Source organism: Dendrobates tinctorius, unplaced genomic scaffold, assembly GCF_039654945.1.
Source record: "Dendrobates tinctorius isolate UK_male_01 unplaced genomic scaffold, ASM3965494v1 ptg000421c, whole genome shotgun sequence".
Classification (NCBI taxonomy): domain Eukaryota; kingdom Metazoa; phylum Chordata; class Amphibia; order Anura; family Dendrobatidae; genus Dendrobates; species Dendrobates tinctorius.
Window position 1 is genome coordinate 323078 of NW_027362085.1, and position 20554 is coordinate 343631.

Sequence of the window (20554 nt, forward strand, 5' to 3'; positions counted from 1 at the left end):
AGGACAATCACTACACTACAGTAACCAGACAAGAGCGTTTACTGTGGTCATGGAAATCATTTAAGATCAAGCACTCATTGTCAAAAGCGCTAGTTTGCAAGAGGAACGCTGTGTTTCTGCCCAGTTTCGAACTGAGGACCTTTCCCGTGTAAAGCGAACGTGATAACCACTACACTACAGAAACCAACCGATTCAAACAAGCAAAAAATGCTGTGGTCATGGCAAGCAATAAAGAACAAGCACTGAAAGTCAAAAAGATCATTTTCCAAGAGAAAAAAAAGATGTGTTTCTGCCCATTTTCGAACTGGGGACCTTTCGCGTGTGAGTCGAACGTGATAACCGCTACACTACAGAAACCGGATGCAAGCGCTTACTGTGGTGACAACAAGCAATCGAGATCAAGAACTGAAAGTCAAAAGCTTGGATACCAAAGGGTAACAGCGTGTTTCTGCCCAGTTTCGAACTGGGGACCCTTCGCGTGTTAGGCGAAAGTGATAACCACTACACTACAGAAACCGGCTGCAGAAGGTTACTGTGGTCATGACGAGCCATCGAGAACAAAGACTCAATGTCAAAAGCTTTAATATCAACGCCTAATGTCATGCTTCTATCCAGTTTTGAACTGGGGACCGTTCGCGTGTGAGGTGAACGTGACAACCACTACACTTCAGAAACTCTATGCAAAGCTAAAGATGTTTAAACATGCTGAAATGAACTTGAAAAAGAAAAAACATTCAGCCAAAGTCAAGAGGTCTTCCTCTATGTCTGAAGACAGGACAAAGTGCATTTTGCAACACAGGAACCTTTCATTTTTCAGGCTATTGGAGAAAAAGAACAAACAGGGAAACAAAACCATGCTCCACAAAACATTCTCTTGCCTTTGTCCAAAAGCCAAAAAGAAAAAGCACCTAGATGCCTGCTTTCGCAACTTGATCCTATCAGGTGTTACTTGAATTAGGAACACTTAGACACTGTCAAAAACACACATGCTTGCCAAAAGCAAAAACGGGTAGAAATAATCACATTAGTAAAAGTAATGCTCATTAAACCAGCAATAGAATATGCTAAATAAGGCTAATTACGCCAACAATGTACGTTTGTGATCAAAATAAAGAAAAGCCACATGTTTCTGCCCGGGATCAAAACAGGGAACTTTCAGGAGGATGGCAAACAGGACAATCACTACACTACAGTAACCAGACAAGAGCGTTTACTGTGGTCATGGCAAGCATTAAAGATCAAGCACTCATTGTCAAAAGCGCTAGTTTGCAAGAGGAACGCTGTGTTTCTGCCCAGTTTCGAACTGAGGACCTTTCATGTGTAAAGCGAACGTGATAACCACTACACTCCAGAAACCAACCGATTCAAGCAATCAAAAAATGCTGTGGTCATGGCAAGCAATAAAGAACAAGCACTGAAAGTCAAAAAGATCATTTTCCAAGAGAAAAAAAGCTGTGTTTCTGCCCACTTTCGAACTGGGGACCTCTCGCGTGTGAGGCGAACGTGATAACCGCTACACTACAGAAACCGGATGCAAGCGCTTACTGTGGTGACAACAAGCAATCAAGATCAAGAACTGAAAGTCAAAAGCTTGGATACCAAAGGGTAACAGCGTGTTTCTGCCCAGTTTCGAACTGGGGACCTTTCGCGTGTTAGGCTACTTTCACACATCATGTTTTCGGCGTTAGGCGCGATCCGGCGTCGTGCCGGAATGCCGGATCCGGCAAATGTTTTGTAAAACCTGATGTGCCGGATCCGGTTTTCTGCCGGATCCGTCTTGTTCTTGACAGACAAAACCGAATCCGTCTCATCCGGTTCATCCGTTTTTCTATCTGTTTTTCGACGGATTACGATTATCCGGTTTTTAAAATTGACCCTCAAGGCAGAGTACACTGGCAGGATGACAGAGTGTGAAAGATTTGTGCCCTAACCAAACTTGTGTACCTTCTGGACCAACAGTATATACCTTTGCCAACCAAAGTTGTCTATCTTGTCATGGTCTACTATTTTTAGCTTTAAGCCACAGGTGTGTACCTGGTTGTGTTTTATGCAAAGTATTTCACCTTTTAACAAAAGTTGTGTACATTGGTAGGAAATCACCAACAATAAACACAACTTTTTAGGTGAAATACTTTGCTTCAAACACAACCAGGAACACAACTGTGGCAAAAAGCTAAAATTTACCCACAGTTACATACCTGGTTTTGAATACCTTTTTACCTTTGAAATACCCTGTATTTAACCTTTTTTTTAAACATAGTTCGCCGCAGAAAGAAAAGACAGACAACCATTGTGAAACGATAATTTAACTTTTATTTAAATTTTTTTTTTTTTTTTAAATGTTTTTAAAGTGCAAAAAACTTTTTTAATAAAGGTTTTAAACCCAATGGGCATTTTTATTAAAAAAAAAAAAAAATTACAAATCTGTGTAGTGTGGGGTGGAAATACTGCTGGAGGGGCTGCGGGACACTTCGACACTGGGTGTGTGGAGAGAGGACTGGGATCGTGGTGGGGAAGGAACAGTTAGAGGTGAAGGTGTGGAAAAAGCTACAGAATGGGTGGACATGTTGGAGGCAGAAGAGGTGGTGGGCGGTGGAGTGGAGGGTTGGGCAGGGACTGTAGGAGCAGATGATGTTGATGGAAAGTTGTATGGGGAAGGAGTTTGGTACGGGGAAGGAGTTTGGTACGGGGAAGGAGTTTGGTATGGGGCAGGTTGCTGGAAGTGGGGAGATGTCTGGTACTGGGGAGGTTGCTGGTACTGGTGAGGTTGCTGGTATGTAATAGGAGGGGGAGGATGGAAAGTGGCTGGAGGGGGTGCAGATGTAATAGGAGGGGGAGGATGGAAAGTGGCTGGAGGGGGTGCAGATGTAATAGGAGGGGGAGGATGGAAAGTGGCTGGAGGGGGTGCAGGTGGAGGAACTACAGTCGTGGGAGGTGGAGGTTGGGAGGTAACCTGCTGTAGAGCACCGTGGCACGAATGCATAACATGCATCTGCTGGGTAGGAGATAGTGTTGCCATGCGCTCCACAACAGACCTGAAAAAGGTGTGGTTTGGCGAAGATCTTGCTTCTGAATGCATGGTTTGCAGAAGTGTCTTCACCTCCAGAATGCTAGAGTTGATCTGCTGAAAGCCTGCGGAGATTTGCTCTGACAAGACTTTTAGACAGTTCTGGAAAGAAGCATTCAGATGCAAGAACTCTTGCGCATAACTCTTTTCCTGACCCCTCTGCCGCTGCCGCCCAGTACCCGCAGGTGTAGTAGAGGTGGCAGGGGCAGAAGGGTGGGGTAAAGGGAAAGCGATCTCCTCACCAGCAGCTTCATGTAATGTAGGCGGCCACGATGCTCCTGTGCTGGTGGATGGGACAGATGGGTCGAATGTGTGGGAAGGCTGGGAAGGTGCAGATGTACCGGGGCGGTCGAAGTGTCCCTCGGTGCCGGTCTCCTCAGGGATCGCCTCAGAAGGGTCCAATCGTGCAGGCTCCCGAGTGCTGCTCACCGTTCTGTGGAATAAAGAGAAAAAAAACAATTAAAATACTGACATGGTATGGCCCTGGCTGAAAAAAAAAAGTTACATCTAACATTTTTTTTCACATGTGGTGTGTAATATTTACCTTCTGGTGAGCATTGTTTCCCGGAGGAACGACAGGGCTTGTGCGTACTTGTACTTGCTCCTGCGTCCTCCAGATCCACTCGGGGCCCGCATCTCTTTATTGAACTCCTTCTTGAAACGATCCCTCACAGACCGCCACCGATTCACAATTCTGTTCCCTGAAACGAGAAAGGAGTGGTTAGTATACAACATCAGTGTTTCACAAACTCCAGTCCTCATGGTCCCCAGGGGTCATGTTTTCAGGATTTCCATAGTAAATAGAAATCCTGAACACATGATCCGTGGGGACCACGAGGACTGGAGTTCGGGAAACACTGGTTTACATCAAGCAACTGGTACTGTATATACTTACGCTCTTTAATCTGGGCCCGAACATCGAGGTCCTCCCAGCGGCCCACAAGGAGCGAACAGATTTCCTCCCAGAGTCGTCGGGTAACGATCAGGTCAGCGTGGCGGCGGTCAGCCATATTCCAGAGCGGCTCCCTTTCTCTGATGAGATCGATGAGGCGGTCCACATCAATCCCTCCATCCTCACCGTCAGAGTCGGGAGCACGCTGTGAAGGCTGTTAAAGAAAAAGACAAAAATAACATAATTAGCCTCCACAAAAGAAATGAAATAAAAAGTGCAAAAAAACAAAGCAAAAATATTTATACTTACACGATGGTGACCGCCGCGTTGCTGTCGCCGACGACCCTGGGAGGCACTGCGAGGACCTCTTGGCCGAGCACCAGATTGGGAAGACTAGGGAAAAAAACAAAAAATGTTATGTATTTGGATGTAGGCATTTGTTTGCTGTGTGTGGTCTGCAGAACGTTGTTTTCTATGTGTTGTGTGTAGTGTGATGTTGTGTTTCTGCGTTTGATGCAAAAAACTTACCAATTGTGAGCCCACTCCAGGTGTCTGTCCACCCCTTCCTTCTTCTTCTGGGAGCTCCTCTTCATCTTGTGATTCCTGTTTTGAAATAAAAGGCAATGAATAGACATATATTACAGAGATGATGGATTTTGGAAATAAAAACTTACCGTCAAACGCTGACGATGCGAGGGAGGGCTCCCAGAAGAAGACGTGCTGTCCTGTTGATGGCCAGACTCCATGGCTGTGGGTATTGCTGCTGCTGTTGCTGCTGCCAGTGATGCCATTTCTGCTGCTGCTGCTGCATCTCTTTGGCGGCTGTTGAATAAAGAGAAACAAAGGGCCAATGAATATCTTGATATTCCATGGCCCTAGTTTGGAGGAATGGGGGATTTGATAATTACCGTCTCTTATCTGCTGCTGGACTCCCCTCCTCAGCATGTTCCATTTGCTGCTCCATTTGTGGTGGTGCTGATGGTGCTGCTGCTGCAGATGTCTGCTGCCTTCTCCTGCTCCTGGTTCTTGGCTTGGGTGGCATGTTGGGTGTGGCTGAGGGTCCCATTGTCTTGCTTTTATATATCTCCTGTGGGCAGAGCTACTGAGCATGCTCAGACCAAAAAACCGGATTCGGCCGCCGGATCCGGCTCATTGCGGCGCTCATTGTGTGAAAAAGCCGGACGCGCCGGATCCGGCGTGTCTGGCTTTTTCGCCGGAGACAAAAAACGTTACAGTAGCCGTTTTTTCCAGACGCCGGATCGCGACACATTGCCGGATCCGGCGAAAACCGGATGAAACGCATGGCCATCCGGCGCGATCAGGCGCAAATGCAAGTCAATTGGGGGGAAACCGGAGCCGGCATTGCATTTCGCCGGATCCGGTTTCTGTCAAAAGCGCCGGATCGCGCCTGACGGCGAAAACCTGATGGGTGAAAGAGGCTTTAGGCGAACGTGATAACCACTACACTACAGAAACCGGCTGCCGAAGGTTACTGTGGTCATGACGAGCCATCGAGAACAAAGACTCAGTGTCAAAAGCTTTAATATCAACGCCTAATGTCATGCTTCTATCCAGTTGCGAACTGAGGACCTTTCGCGTGTAAAGCGAACGTGATAACCGCTACACTACAGAAACCAACCGATTCAAACAAACAAAAAATGCTGTGGTCATGGCAAGCAATAAAGAACAAGCACTGAAAGTCAAAAAGATCGTTTTCCAAGAGAAAAAGCTGTGTTTCTGCCCAGTTTCGAACTGGGGACCTGTCAGGCGAACGTGATAACCGCTACACTACAGAAACCAGATGCAAGTGCTTACTGTGGTGACAACCAGCAATCGAGATCAAGAACTGAAAGTCAAAAGCTTGGATACCAAAGGGTAACATCTTGTTTCTGCCCAGTTTCGAACTGGGGACCTTTCGCGTGTTAGGCGAACGTGATAACCACTACACTACAGAAACCGGCTGCGGAAGGTTACTGTGGTCATGACGAGCCATCGAGAACAAAGACTCAACGTCAAAAGCTTTAGTATCAACGCCTAATGTCATGCTTCTATCCAGTTTCGAACTGGGGACCGTTCGCGTGTGAGGTGAACGTGACAACCACTACACTTCAGAAACTCTATGCAAAGCTAAAGATGCTTAAACATGCTGAAATGAACTTGAAAAAGAAAAAAACATCCAGCCAAAGTCAAGAGGTCTTCCTCTATGTCTGAAGACAGGACAAAGTGCATTTTGCAACACAGGAACCTTTCATTTGTCAGGCTATTGGAAAAAAGAACAAACAGGGAAACAAAACCATGCTCCACAAAACATTCTCATGCCTTTGTCCAAAAGCCAAAAAGAAAAAGCACCTAGATGCCTGCTTTCGGACCTTGATCCTATCAGGTTTTACTTGAATTAGGAACACTTAGACACTGTCAAAAACACACATGCTTGCCAAAAGCAAAAACGGGTAGAAATAATCACATTGGTAAAAGTAATGCTCATTAAACCAGCAATAGAATATGCTAACTAATGCTAATTAAGCCAACAATATACATTTGTGATCAAAATAAAGACAAGCCACATGTTTCTGCCCGGGATCAAAACAGGGAACTTTCAGGAGGATGGCAAACAGGACAATCAATACACTACAGTAACCAGACAAGAGCGTTTACTGTGGTCATGGCAAGCATTAAAGATCAAGCACTCATTGTCAAAAGCGCTAGTTTGCAAGAGAAATGCTGTGTTTCTGCCCAGTTTCGAACTGAGGACCTTTCGCGAGTAAAGAAAACGTGATAACCGCTACACTACAGAAACCAAGCGATTCAAAAAAAAAAAAAAAGGCTGTGGTCATGGCAAGCAATAAAGAACAAGCACTGAAAGTCAAAAAGATCATTTTCCAAGAGAAAAAGCTGTGTTTCTGCCCAGTTTCGAACTGGGGACCTGTCACACGTGAGGCGAATGTGAAAACCGCTACACTACAGAAACCAGATGCAAGTGCTTACTGTGGTGACAACAAGCAATCGAGATCAAGAACTGAAAGTGAAAAGCTTGGATACCAAAGGGTAACATCGTGTTTCTGCCCAGTTTCGAACTGGGGACCTTTCGCGTGTTAGGCAAACGTCTTAACCACTACACTACAGAAACTGGCTGCGGAAGGTTACTGTGGTCATGACGAGCCATCGAGAACAAAGACTCAACGTCAAAAGCTTTAATATCAACGCCTAATGTCATGCTTCTATCCAGTTTCGAACTGGGGACCGTTGGCGTGTGAGGTGAACGTGACAACCACTACACTTCAGAAACTCCATGCAAAGATAAAGATGTTTAAACATGCTGAAATGAACTTGAAAAAGAAAAAAACATCCAGCCAAAGTCAAGAGGTCTTCCTCTATGTCTGAAGACAGGACAAAGTGCATTTTGCAACACAGGAACCTTTCATTTGTCAGGCTATTGGAAAAAAGAACAAACAGGGAAACAAAACCATGCTCCACAAAACATTCTCATGCCTTTGTCCAAAAGCCAAAAAAAAAGAGCACCTAGATGCCTGCTTTCGCACCTTGATCCTATCAGGTGTTACTTGAATTAGGAACACTTAGACACTGTCAAAAACACACATGCTTGCCAAAAGCAAAAACGGGTAGAAATAATCACATTGGTAAAAGTAATGCTCATTAAACCAGCAATAGAATATGCTAACTAAGGCTAATTAAGCCAACAATATACATTTGTGATCAAAATAAAGAAAAGCCACATGTTTCTGCCCGGGATCAAAACAGGGAACTTTCAGGAGGATGGCAAACAGGACAATCACTACACTACAGTAACCAGACAAGAGCGTTTACTGTGGTCATGGCAAGCATTAAAGATCAAGAACTCATTGTCAAAAGCGCTAGTTTGCAAGAGAAACGCTGTGTTTCTGCCCAGCTTCGAACTAAGGACCTTTCGCGTGTAAAGCGAACATCACCGCTACACTACAGAAACGAACCGATTTAAAAAAAACAAAAAATGCTGTGGTCATTGCAAGCAATAAAGAACAAGCACTGAAAGTCAAAAAGATCGTTTTCCAAGAGAAAAGCTGTGTTTCTGCCCAGTTTCGAACTGGGGACCCGTCACGTATGAGGCGAACGCGATAACCGCTACACTACAGAAAGCAGATGCAAGTGCTTACTGTGGTGACAACAAGCAATCGAGATCAAGAGCTGAAAATCAAAAGCTTGGATACCAAAGGGTAACATCGTGTTTCTGCCCAGTTTCGAACTGGGGACCGTTCGCGTGTTAGGCGAACGTGATAACCACTACACTACAGAAACCGGCTTCGGAAGGTTACTGTGGTCATGATGAGCCATCGAGAACAAAGACTCAACGTCAAAAGCTTTAATATCAACGCCTAATGTCATGCTTCTATCCAGTTTCGAACTGGGGACCGTTCGCGTGTGAGGTGAACGTGACAACCACTACTCTTCAGAAACTCCATGCAAAGCTAAAGATGTTTAAACATGCTGAAATGAACTTGAAAAAGAAAAAAACATCCAGCCAAAGTCAAGAGGTCTTCCTCTATGTCTGAAGACAGGACAAAGTGCATTTTGCAACACAGGAACCTTTCATTTGTCAGGCTATTGGAAAAAAGAACAAACAGGGAAACAAAACCATGCTCCACAAAACATTCTCATGCCTTTGTCCAAAAGCCAAAAAGAAAAAGCACCTAGATGCCTGCTTTCGCACCTTGATCCTATCAGGTGTTACTCGAATTAGGAACACTTAGACACTGTCAAAAACACACATGCTTGCCAAAAGCAAAAACGGGTAGAAATAATCACATTGGTAAAAGTAATGCTCATTAAACCAGCAATAGAATATGGTAACTAAGGCTAATTAAGCCAACAATATACATTTGTGATCAAAATAAAGAAAAGCCACATGTTTCTGCCCGGGATCAAAACAGGGAACTTTCAGGAGGATGGCAAACAGGACAATCACTACACTACAGTAACCAGACAAGAGCGTTTACTGTGGTCATGGCAAGAATTAAAGATGAAGCACTCATTGTCAAAAGCGCTAGTTTGCAAGAGAAACGCTGTGTTTCTGCCCAGTTTCGAACTGAGGACCTTTCGCGTATAAAGCGAACATCACCGCTACACTACAGAAACCAACCAATTCAAACAAACAAAAAATTCTGTGGTCATGGCAAGCAATAATGAACAAGCACTGAAAGTCAAAAAGATCGTTTTCCAAGAGAAAAAACTGTGTTTCTGCCCAGTTTCGATCTGGGGACCTTTCGCGTGTGAGGCGAACGTGATAACCGCTACACTACAGAAACCTGAAGCAAGCGCTTACTGTGGTGACAACAAGCAATCGAGATCAAGAACTGAAAGTCAAAAGCTTGGATACCAAAGGGTAACAGCCTGTTTCTGCCCAGTTTCGAACTGGGGACCTTTCTCGTGTTAGGCGAACGTGATAACCACTACACTACAGAAACCGGCTGCGGAAGGTTACTGTGGTCATGACGAGCCATCGAGATCAAAGACTCAACGTCAAAAGCTTTAATATCAACGCCTAATGTCATGCTTCTATCCAGTTTCGAACTGGGGACCGTTCGCGTGTGAGGTGAACGTGACAACCACTACACTTCAGAAACTCCATGCAAAGCTAAAGATGTTTAAACATGCTGAAATGAACTTGAAAAAGAAAAAAACAGCCAGCCAAAGTCAAGAGGTCTTCCTCTATGTCTGAAGACAGGACAAAGTGCATTTTGCAACACAGGAACCTTTCATTTGTCAGGCTATTGGAGAAAAAGAACAAACAGGGAAACAAAACCATGCTCCACAAAACATTCTCATGCCTTTGTCCAAAAGCCAAAAAGAAAAAGCACCTAGATGCCTGCTTTCGCACCTTGATCCTATCAGGTGTTACTTGAATTAGGAACACTTAGACACTGTCAAAAACACACATGCTTGCCAAAAGCAAAAACGGGTAGAAATAATCACATTGGTAAAAGTAATGCTCATTAAACCAGCAATAGAATATGCTAACTAAGGCTAATTAAGCCAACAATATACGTTTGTGATCAAAATAAAGAAAAGACACATGTTTCTGCCCGGGATCAAAACAGGGAACTTTCAGGAGGATGGCAAACAGGACAATCACTACACGACAGTAACCAGACAAGAGCGTTTACTGTGGTCATGGCAAGCATTAAAGATCAAGCACTCATTGTCAAAAGCGCTAGTTTGCAAGAGGAACGCTGTGTTTCCGCCCAGTTTCTAACTGAGGACCTTTCGCGTGTAAAGCGAACGTGATAACTACTACACTACAGAAACCAACCGATTCAAACAGACAAAAAATACTGTGGTCATGGCAAGCAATAAAGAACAAGCACTGAAAGTCAAAAAGATCGTTTTCCAAGAGAAAAAGCTGTGTTTCTGCCCAGTTTCGAACTGAGGACCTTTCGCGTGTAAAGCGAAAGTGATAACCGCTACACTACAGAAACCAACCGATTCAAACAAACAAAAAATGCTGTGGTCATGGCAAGCAATAAAGAACAAGCACTGAAAGTCAAAAAGATCGTTTTCCAAGAGAAAAAGCTGTGTTTCTGCCCAGTTTCGAACTGGGGACCTTTCGCGTGTGAGGCGAACGTGATAACCGCTACACTACAGAAACCGGACGCAAGTGTTTACTGTGGTGACAACAAGCAATCGAGATCAAGAACTGAAAGTCAAAAGCTTGGATACCAAAGGGTAACAGCGTGTTTCTGCCCAGTTTCGAACTGGGGACTTTTCGCGTGTTAGGCGAACGTGATAAGCACTACACTACAGAAATCGGCTGCGGAAGGTTACTGTGGTCATGACGAGCCATAGAGAACAAAGACTCAACATCAAAAGCTTTAATATCAACGCCTAATGTCATGCTTCTATCCAGTTTAGAACTGGGGACCGTTCGCGTGTGAGGTGAACGTGACAACCACTACACTTCAGAAACTCCATGCAAACCTAAATATGTTTAAACATGCTGAAATGAACTTGAAAAAGAAAAAAACAGCCAGCCAAAGTCAAGAGGTCTTCCTCTATGTCTGAAGTCAGGACCAAGTGCATTTTGAAACACAGGAACCTTTCATTTGTCAGGCTATTGGAGAAAAAGAACAAACAGGGAAACAAAACCATGCTCCACAAAACATTCTCATGCCTTTGTCCAAAAGCCAAAAAGAAAAAGCACCTAGATGCCTGCTTTCGCACCTTGATCCTATCAGGTGTTACTTGAATTAGGAACACTTAGACACTGTCAAAAACACACATGCTTGCCAAAAGCAAAAACGGGTAGAAGTAATCACATTGGTAAAAGTAATGCTCATTAAACCAGCAATAGAGTATGCTAACTAAGGCTAATTAAGCCAACAATATACGTTTGTGATCAAAATAAAGAAAAGCCACATGTTTCTGCCCAGGATCAAAACAGGGAACTTTCAGGAGGATGGCAAACAGGACAATCACTACACTAGAGTAACCAGACAAGAGCGTTTACTGTGGTCATGGCAAGCATTAAAGATCAAGCACTCATTGTCAAAAGCGATAGTTTGCAAGAGGAACGCTGTGTTTCTGCCCAGTTTCGAACTGAGGACCTTTCGCGTGTAAAGCAAATGTGATAACCGCTACACTACAGAAACCAACCAATTCAAACATAAAAAAAATGCTGTGGTCATGGCAAGCAATAAAGAACAAGCACTGAAAGTCAAAAAGATCATTTTCCAAGAGAAAAAGCAGTGTTTCTGCCCAGTTTCGAACGGGGAACCTTTCACTTGTGAGGCAAACGTGATAACCTCTACACTACAGAAACCGGATGCAAGCGTTTACTGTGGTGACAACAAGCAATCGAGATCAAGAACTGAAAGTCAAAAGCTTGGATACCAAAAGGTAACAGCGTGTTTCTGCCCAGTTTCGAACTGGGGACCTTTCGCCTGTTAGGCGAACGTGATAACCACTACACTACAGAAACCGGCTGCGGAAGGTTACTGTGGTCATGACGAGCCATCGAGAACAAAGACTCAACGTCAAAAGCTTTAATATCAACGCCTAATGTCATGCTTCTATCCAGTTTCGAACTGGGGACCGTTCGCATGTGAGGTGAACGTGACACCCACTACACTTCAGAAACTCCATGCAAAGCTAAAGATGTTTAAACATGCTGAAATGAACTTGAAAAAGAAAAAAACAGCCAGCCAAAGTCAAGAGGTCTTCCTCTATGTCTGAAGACAGGACAAAGTGCATTTTGCAACACAGGAACCTTTCATTTTTCAGGCTATTGGAGAAAGAGAACAAACAGGGAAACAAAACCATGCTCCACAAAACATTCTCATGCCTTTGTCCAAAAGCCAAAAAGAAAAAGCACCTAGATGCCTGCTTTCGCACCTTGATCCTATCAGGTGTTACTTGAATTAGGAACACTTAGACACTGTCAAAAACACACATGCTTGCCAAAAGCAAAAACGGGTAGAAATAATCACATTGGTAAAAGTAATGCTCATTAAACCAGCAATAGAATATGCTAACTAAGGCTAATTAAGCCAACAATATACGTTTGTGATCAAAATAAAGAAAAGCCACATGTTTCTGCCCGGGATCAAAACAGGGAACTTTCAGGAGGATGGCAAACAGGACAATCACTACACTACAGTAACCAGACAAGAGCGTTTACTGTGGTCATGGCAAGCATTAAAGATCAAGCACTCATTGTCAAAAGCGCTAGTTTGCGAGAGGAACGCTGTGTTTCTGCCCAGTTTCGAACTGGGGACCTTTTGCGTGTAAAGCGAACGTGATAACCGCTACACTACAGAAACCAACCAATTCAAACAAAAAAAAAATGCAGTGGTCATGGCAAGCAATAAAGAACAAGCACTGAAAGTCAAAAACATCATTTTCCAAGAGAAAAAGCTGTGTTTCTGCCCAGTTTCGAACTGGGGACCTTTCACGTGTGAGGCGAACGTGATAACCTCTACACTACAGAAACCGGATGCAAGTGCTTACTGTGGTGACAACAAGCAATCGAGATCAAGAACTGAAAGTCAAAAGCTTGGATTCCAAAGGGTAACAGCGTGTTTCTGCCCAGTTTCGAACTGGGGACCTTTCGCGTGTTAGGCGAACGTGATAACCACTACACTACAGAAATCGGCTGCGGAAGGTTACTGTGGTCATGACGAGCCATCGAGAACAAAGACTCAACGTCAAAAGCTTTAATATCAACGCCTAATGTCATGCTTCTATCCAGTTTCGAACTGGTGACCGTTCGCATGTGAGGTGAACGTGACAACCACTACACTTCAGAAACTCCATGCAAAGCTAAAGATGTTTAAACATGCTGAAATGAACTTGAAAAAGAAAAAAACAGCCAGCCAAAGTCAAGAGGTCTTTCTCTATGTCTGAAGACAGGACAAAGTGCATTTTGCAACACAGGAACCTTTCATTTGTCAGGCTATTGGAGAAAAAGAACAAATAGGGAAACAAAACCATGCTCCACAAAACATTCTCATGCCTTTGTCCAAAAGCCAAAAAGAAAAAGAACCTAGATGCCTGCTTTCGCACCTTGATCCTATCAGGTGTTACTTGAATTAGGAACACTTAGACACTGTCAAAAACACACATGCTTGCCAAAAGCAAAAACGGGTAGAAATAATCACATTGGTAAAAGTAATGCTCATTAAACCAGCAATAGAATATGCTAACTAAGGCTAATTAAGCCAACAATATACGTTTGTGATCAAAATAAAGAAAAGCCACATGTTTCTGCCCGGGATCAAAACAGGGAACTTTCAGGAGGATGGCAAACAGGACAATCACTACACTACAGTAACCAGACAAGAGCGTTTACTGTGGTCATGGCAAGCATTAAAGATCAAGCACTCATTGTCAAAAGCGCTAGTTTGCAAGAGGAGCGCTGTGTTTCTGCCAAGTTTCGAACTGAGGACCTTTCGCGTGTAAAGCGAACGTGATAACCGCTACACTACAGAAACCAACCGATTCAAACGCACAAAAAATGCTGTGGTCATGGCAAGCAATAAAGAACAAGCACTGAAAGTCAAAAAGATCGTTTTCCAAGAGAAAAAGCTGTGTTTCTGCCCAGTTTCGAACTGGCGACCTTTCGCGCGTGAGGCGAATGTGATAACCGCTACACTACAGAAACCGGATGCAAGTGCTTACTGTGGTGACAACAAGCAATCGAGATCAAGAACTGAAAGTCAAAAGCTTGGATACCAAAGGGTAACAGCGTGTTTCTGCCCAGTTTCGAACTGGGGACCTTTCTCGTGTTAGGCGAACGTGATAACCACTACACTACAGAAACCGGCTGAGGAAGGTTACTGTGGTCATGATGAGCCATCGAGAACAAAGACTCAACATCAAAAGCTTTAATATCAACACCTAATGTCATGCTTCTATCCAGTTTCGAACTGAGGACCTTTCGCGTGCAAAGCGAACGTGATAAACGCTACACTACAGAAACCAACCGATTCAAACAAACAAAAAATGCTGTGGTCATGGCAAGGAATAAAGAACAAGCACTGAAAGTCAAAAAGATCGTTTTCCAAGAGAAAAAGTTTTGTTTCGGCCCAGTTTCGAACTGGGGACCTTTCGCTTGTGAGGCGAACGTGATAACCGCTACACTACAGAAACCGGATGCAAGCACTTACTGTGGTGACAACAAGCAATCAAGATCAAGAACTGAAAGTCAAAAGCTTGGATACCAAAGGGTAACAGCGTGTTTCTGCCCAGTTTCGAACTGGGGACCTTTCGCGTGTTAGGCGAAAGTGATAACCACTACACTACAGAAACCGGCTGCGGAAGGTTACTGTGGTCATGACAAGCCATTAAGAACAAAGACTCAACGTCAAAAGCTTTAATATCAATGCCTAATGTAATGCTTCTATCCAGTTTCGAACTGGGGACCGTTCGCGTGTGAGGTGAACGTGACAACCACTACACTTCAGAAACTCCACGCAAAGCTAAAGATGTTTAAACATGCTGAAATGAACTTGAAAAAGAAAAAAACAGCCAGCCAAAGTCAAGAGGTCTTCCTCTATGTCTGAAGACAGGACAAAGTGCATTTTGCAACACAGGAACCTTTCATTTGTCAGGCTATTGGAGAAAAAGAACAAACAGGGAAACAAAGCCATGCTCCACAAAACATTCTCATGCCTTTGTCCAAAAGCCAAAAAGAAAAAGCACCTAGATGCCTGCTTTCGCACCTTGATCCTATCAGGTGTTACTTGAATTAGGAACACTTAGACACTGTCAAAAACACACATGCTTGCCAAAAGCAAAAACGGGTAGAAATAATCACATTGGTAAAAGTAATGCTCATTAAACCAGCAATAGAATATGCTAACTAAGGCTAATTAAGCCAACAATATACGTTTGTGATCAAAATAAAGAAAAGCCACATGTTTCTGCCCGGGATCAAAACAGGGAACTTTCAGGAGGATGGCAAACAGGACAATCACTACACTACAGTAACCAGACAAGAGCGTTTACTGTGGTCATGGCAAGCATTAAAGATCAAGCACTCATTGTCAAAAGCGCTAGTTTGCAAGAGGAACGCTGTGTTTCTGCCCAGTTTCGAACTGAGGACCTTTCGCGTGTAAAGTGAACGTGATAACTGCTACACTACAGAAACCAACCGATTCAAACAAACAAAAAATGCTGTGTTCATGGCAAGCAATAAAGAACAAGCACTGAAAGTCAAAAAGATCGTTTTCCAAGAGAAAAAAAGCTGTGTTTCAGCCCAGTTTCGAACTGGGGACCTTTCGCGTGTGAGGCGAACGTGATAACCGCTACACTACAGAAACCGGATGCAAGCGCTTACTGTGGTGACAACAAGCAATCGAGATCAAGAACTGAAAGTCAAAAGCTTGGATACCAAATGGTAACAGCGTGTTTCTGCCCAGTTTCGAACTGGTGACCTTTCGCGTGTTAGGCGAACGTGATAACCACTACACTACAGAAACCGGCTGCGGAAGGTTACTGTGGTCATGACGAGCCATCGAGAACAAAGACTCAACGTCAAAAGCTTTAACATCAATGCCTAATGTCATGCTTCTATCTAGTTTCGAACTGGGGACCGTTCGCGTGGGAGGTGAACGTGACAACCACTACACTTCAGAAACTCCATGCAAAGCTAAAGATGTTTAAACATGCTGAAATGAACTTGAAAAAGAAAAAAACAGCCAGCCAAAGTCAAGAGGTCTTCCTCTATGTCTGAAGACAGGACAAAGTGCATTTTGCAACACAGGAACCTTTCATTTGTCAGGCTATTGGAGAAAAAGAACAAACAGGGAAACAAAACCATGCTCCACAAAACATTCTCATGCCTTTGTCCAAAAGCCAAAAAGAAAAAGCACCTGGATGCCTGCTTTCGCACTGATAGGAACTGAAGGAGTTAAATTGAGTTCTGTCTATGTTGCATTCTCTTGTTTAAAACCTTATCTGTTCTTCGAGGAGATGTCTCAGACATCTCCCTTGTGAACCAAGGTCAAATACCTCTGCTTTTTTGCCTAAGTGACTTTCTTTGTAGAAAACAAGTTGTGAAATCATTTGTACTGCGCATGTCTGTAAATGTTTAAATTCTTTACTATAAAAGACGGAAGCCTAACTGATAAGCCAGAGGCGTCTTGGCAGGCATCCCGATTGGTATTATACAGCCCGTGTCTGTGTTATACTTCTCGACGGAGCAATTGATTAGAGACATATGGTGCTTCACACCTAAGAACATCGGTCCTTCAGATGAAAGAGTAATCTGAGGTATCCCGACAGTTTCCTGGCGCCCGAAACAGGGACCTGATATAGGCACCTCTCCAAGACTACCCGATCTACAGACCACTCCAGTTACTGATGAAATTGTGAACAGCAGACCTAAACACCTGGCCAGGTAAGAGATCAATTTTTCTCTTCTCTGCTCTTTATAATCTATCATTATAACTAAGGTCCGTATAAAGGGGAATCTAGTAGAGGAGGGGGCCGTAAAATCAGGTCCATATAAGAACTCTGAGGAAATCGGGTGTGACACGCATATGTAATTTCTGCTCGAATGAGAGGTTACTGTAGGTTCTGTCTGTGCACAGCTATTTTTAGAAAAAGAGCTGATGCAAATCAAAATGGGAGAGGTCTGACATTACGGAATATAAGGCTGGGTGAACAGTTCATACTGCGCAGCCCGGACGGACAAGTTTTTCACAATAGACGATTCCGCACTAGAAATAGAGGAGGTTGTTGAGTGACTGCCTTGATTTGAAGGACTGTGAAAAGTAGACAAATAAGCTGCACAGTAGGTATTCGTTCAAAGAGTGGTGATATTGCCTAACTGGGTCATGTGACAGCGTCCTTTCGGGGAGGTCACCGCCTAAGCTTAAATCAACACCCTTTACGAATAAACCTTGTGACAGATAAGAGTGTGATAGAATGAGCACAGGACCACGAAATGAGCCTGTGACAGGATATGACTGAAGAACCCCGATAGATGGACACTTTGTTTACAATCCTGTGTGTTGTGGGAGTATTTCTGTTCGGATGCTACATAGCATATAAGTACACAAAACACGTAGTACACCGAGGAACAGACACTCCATTTAGCCTGTTAGCACCTTAGGAAGAAGGTAACGAGGTATAGTAGAGCCTAGTCTTGAGCTTACCCAATACACCACCTAAGGCAGGGGACTAACAGGAAGACAACAAGAGAAACAGGATAAGAATAAAAGATAAAATGGGGAACAGTCAGGGAAAGACACCTGAAGAAGGAAATCGGTTATGTGATATAATTGAGGATAGATATGGAAGTAGTGCAGCAAAGAACCTGGAAAAAGTATTAATCAAATCCAAAGTGCAAGATAGGCAGGCTGTGTGAATCCTTGTATATATGTCTATGAGAACCTCTGAATAAGATGAGAGATGAGTAATTGAGTAAAAAAAAAAAAATAAATAAAAAAAAATCAGTGAATGAGCACGTATGAATGAATCATCACACATCATTTTTGTGTCAAGAGATTTGTGACCTTTCTAGTTGTGGTGGAATCCCGGACAGATGCGTTATAGATATTTCAAATCTACATCTGAGACTGAATGAATTGAGTAATGATATAGTTCGTGTTATATGTGGCATTACATTGTAAAGTTTCCTGAATGCATTTGGCCAGAAAAAGGGCAAGGCATGGTTAATCTCATTATACAGTTATCTGCCCTTACAGTGAAATCCCGTGATTTTGAGTTTCTTTGTAGAAATTGATTTTGATAAGTCTAAAGAACTACAGAATTCTGTGAAGGACGACGCTGCATTCTGATGGGAGGGGTGAAGGATGGCGCTGCGCAGTTTTTCTTCTCCCTTCGCTCTTATCTCTGCTGAGTGTGAGCTGTGCTCAAAATTCTCTGTAATTCTATCCGTAAGGTACGCGCTGAAAGATTTGTGCATTTTAAAGCAACAGTACTTAATTGAAGATTGGAAGTTAAAAGTAAGATATGGTGCCTAATTTAGAAGGGAATTGTAAGTGATTGTTTGGTCATTGTAAGTGATTGCTTGGTCATTAATGTGTTTGAACCTGCTTCTAGTTGTGTGATTGATTTGTATAGCAAATTGTGTCAAATTACAAGAGACAGAGAAGGAAGGAAGCAGTAAAACAAGTGGGACAAATATTGAAAAAGGCAAAAATACCAGAGTGTGAATGTTTGGATGTACAAAAAGGCACAGACAAGGGAAGAAAATAGCAAGTGAATAAATGATGCTTGAGAATGTGCAGCAGTGTGGAAGGTGTATTATGAATGTTTGATTGACAAAGTGTAATCAGAGACCCAGACAAAACAGATGGACTTGTAAACACTGTGGTCAGACTCAGACAAATCCAGACTGAATAGCTACTTGTGTGACCTGTGCTACTGACCTAAGAGAATTGCACTAAATCCTATCCAGACAAGATTATAAGAAGCTGACATAATAGTGTGGATAGTGGGTAGTGGGGACATTGGCCCTTGAGGAGTAAGCTGACAGTAGACATCAGACGACCAACCCCATCAGGACCTAGAAGTGTGACTAGAATAAGAAAGATACAGGTGTATTATCCCTGGAGCCCCTCTGACCAGCTAGCTTTGCTGAAGCAGCTGCCTGCCCCTGAAGACCAACCATTCCCGTTTTACAGACACATAAAGGAAGTACAGCAAACATATAAGTGTACCTGGGCAGACCTAGAGAGGTTGGTGAGTTTAAAGGCAGGTGACGCACTAGATCATATAATTAAGACACACAGATGTGACAAAGAATCAGGCTTGGGGCATGGATGATAAATCTGCACGATCTGGGGAGACGTACTGTGAGTCACTAAGACAATGGGCTGCAGTGGAACAATCAGAGCAGTCTGTACTCCTGACTAATGTGACACAGCAAAGATGAGAGAGAGTAGAGATGTACTTTGGACGGTTACAGCTGAAATGGGCAGACATGGGGTACATTTGCATAAACCCACTTGATGTTAGAATACTGGTGAATGCATTCATTAACGGTATGAACAAAGACTTACGAGACGCAGTACAGACAGCCAGACCTGAATGGAGATATGTAGATCTGAAAGACCTCCTTAAGGTAGCTAAAGAAATTGAGCAAACAAGGACAATAAAACGACCTGTCATGTATGCTGGAGCACAAGGAAAAAAGTGGAGACGTAATAGGGAAGGCATGTGAGATGACACTGACGTTTCTTTTGACAATCTATTCCCCACATGACATCCATGCCATACTCCTACAAGTTCAACCAAAACATCTGTCTATGGCCAGACAGCTCCGACTTGAGTGTGCTCTACTAATTCCTGAGTATGTCACTCCTCACAAGATGTAACGTTCTGAATCCAGCCACCCTCCTGCCTGTGGATTCAGAAAAGGGGGAATTGGTGACCGTATTGGCAAGTGAGGAAGGATACTTTGACATGACGCATGAACATGTCTGCATAGAACTGATGAGTCAGGAGACAGTTGGGTTTGCACACATTCATGAAAAACCTGTTCCTAATGCAGACTTTGAGTTTCTTTTTTGTAGATGGCCCCAGATACCACCAGGATGGACGATTCTACACTGGATATGCAGTAGTATCCTCACATGAGGTAATCCGAGCGGAGCCACTCTCTCCTCACATGTCGGCGCAGGAGGCAGAGTTGAAGGCACTCACTGAGGCGTGTAGAGCCGCTGCAGGTAAAGTCGCTAATATTTTCACAGATTCGAAGCCCATTAAAAATGCAGAGCTGGTGAAACAATTGATGGAGGCATTGATGTTACCAGTCCAGGTTGGCATTGTCAAGGTAAAAGCACACACAAAGGTGACTCCGTGGAGGTAGAGGGCAATAGAAGGGCGAACGAGGCTGCTAAAATAGCACAAGGCGGCCTAGAGAGAGCAGTGGACGGTGGCGGGGAGTCAGCGTATTCCAGCCACATTGGGTCTAGATGTCCTGAAATCCCTCCAGCAAAAGGCTGCCCAAACAGAGAAGGTACACCGGGGGAGACTGGGAGCTGAGCTGAACTCAAATGGAGTATGGGAGAATAAGGATAAAATGTGCCCACCAAAGTCCCTGTTCCCAATCATGGCGCAAGCAGCACATGGCC

The 20554-nt window shown here is 43.7% G+C and overlaps 17 non-coding genes across 17 annotated transcripts; all 17 read right to left on the reverse strand.

The window, feature by feature from the left end:
- Window positions 1-111: 111 nt before the first annotated feature.
- TRNAV-UAC (transfer RNA valine (anticodon UAC)) lies at window positions 112-184 on the reverse strand. Its single transcript has one exon. It is a non-coding gene; the product is annotated as a tRNA-Val (tRNA).
- Window positions 185-443: 259 nt separating this feature from the next.
- TRNAV-AAC (transfer RNA valine (anticodon AAC)) lies at window positions 444-516 on the reverse strand. The gene has a single exon. It is a non-coding gene; the product is annotated as a tRNA-Val (tRNA).
- Window positions 517-5843: 5327 nt separating this feature from the next.
- Window positions 5844-5916, reverse strand: TRNAV-AAC (transfer RNA valine (anticodon AAC)). Its single transcript has one exon. It is a non-coding gene; the product is annotated as a tRNA-Val (tRNA).
- Window positions 5917-8179: 2263 nt separating this feature from the next.
- TRNAV-AAC (transfer RNA valine (anticodon AAC)) lies at window positions 8180-8252 on the reverse strand. Its single transcript has one exon. It is a non-coding gene; the product is annotated as a tRNA-Val (tRNA).
- Window positions 8253-9186: 934 nt separating this feature from the next.
- On the reverse strand, window positions 9187-9259 carry TRNAV-CAC (transfer RNA valine (anticodon CAC)). Its single transcript has one exon. It is a non-coding gene; the product is annotated as a tRNA-Val (tRNA).
- Window positions 9260-10356: 1097 nt separating this feature from the next.
- TRNAV-UAC (transfer RNA valine (anticodon UAC)) lies at window positions 10357-10429 on the reverse strand. Its single transcript has one exon. It is a non-coding gene; the product is annotated as a tRNA-Val (tRNA).
- Window positions 10430-10526: 97 nt separating this feature from the next.
- On the reverse strand, window positions 10527-10599 carry TRNAV-CAC (transfer RNA valine (anticodon CAC)). The gene has a single exon. It is a non-coding gene; the product is annotated as a tRNA-Val (tRNA).
- Window positions 10600-11526: 927 nt separating this feature from the next.
- On the reverse strand, window positions 11527-11599 carry TRNAV-UAC (transfer RNA valine (anticodon UAC)). Its single transcript has one exon. It is a non-coding gene; the product is annotated as a tRNA-Val (tRNA).
- Window positions 11600-11855: 256 nt separating this feature from the next.
- TRNAV-AAC (transfer RNA valine (anticodon AAC)) lies at window positions 11856-11928 on the reverse strand. The gene has a single exon. It is a non-coding gene; the product is annotated as a tRNA-Val (tRNA).
- A 768-nt stretch (window positions 11929-12696) lies between these two features.
- On the reverse strand, window positions 12697-12769 carry TRNAV-UAC (transfer RNA valine (anticodon UAC)). The gene has a single exon. It is a non-coding gene; the product is annotated as a tRNA-Val (tRNA).
- A 97-nt stretch (window positions 12770-12866) lies between these two features.
- TRNAV-CAC (transfer RNA valine (anticodon CAC)) lies at window positions 12867-12939 on the reverse strand. Its single transcript has one exon. It is a non-coding gene; the product is annotated as a tRNA-Val (tRNA).
- An 86-nt stretch (window positions 12940-13025) lies between these two features.
- On the reverse strand, window positions 13026-13098 carry TRNAV-AAC (transfer RNA valine (anticodon AAC)). The gene has a single exon. It is a non-coding gene; the product is annotated as a tRNA-Val (tRNA).
- A 768-nt stretch (window positions 13099-13866) lies between these two features.
- On the reverse strand, window positions 13867-13939 carry TRNAV-UAC (transfer RNA valine (anticodon UAC)). Its single transcript has one exon. It is a non-coding gene; the product is annotated as a tRNA-Val (tRNA).
- Window positions 13940-14524: 585 nt separating this feature from the next.
- TRNAV-CAC (transfer RNA valine (anticodon CAC)) lies at window positions 14525-14597 on the reverse strand. The gene has a single exon. It is a non-coding gene; the product is annotated as a tRNA-Val (tRNA).
- Window positions 14598-14683: 86 nt separating this feature from the next.
- On the reverse strand, window positions 14684-14756 carry TRNAV-AAC (transfer RNA valine (anticodon AAC)). The gene has a single exon. It is a non-coding gene; the product is annotated as a tRNA-Val (tRNA).
- Window positions 14757-15696: 940 nt separating this feature from the next.
- On the reverse strand, window positions 15697-15769 carry TRNAV-CAC (transfer RNA valine (anticodon CAC)). The gene has a single exon. It is a non-coding gene; the product is annotated as a tRNA-Val (tRNA).
- Window positions 15770-15855: 86 nt separating this feature from the next.
- On the reverse strand, window positions 15856-15928 carry TRNAV-AAC (transfer RNA valine (anticodon AAC)). The gene has a single exon. It is a non-coding gene; the product is annotated as a tRNA-Val (tRNA).
- Window positions 15929-20554: the final 4626 nt, after the last annotated feature.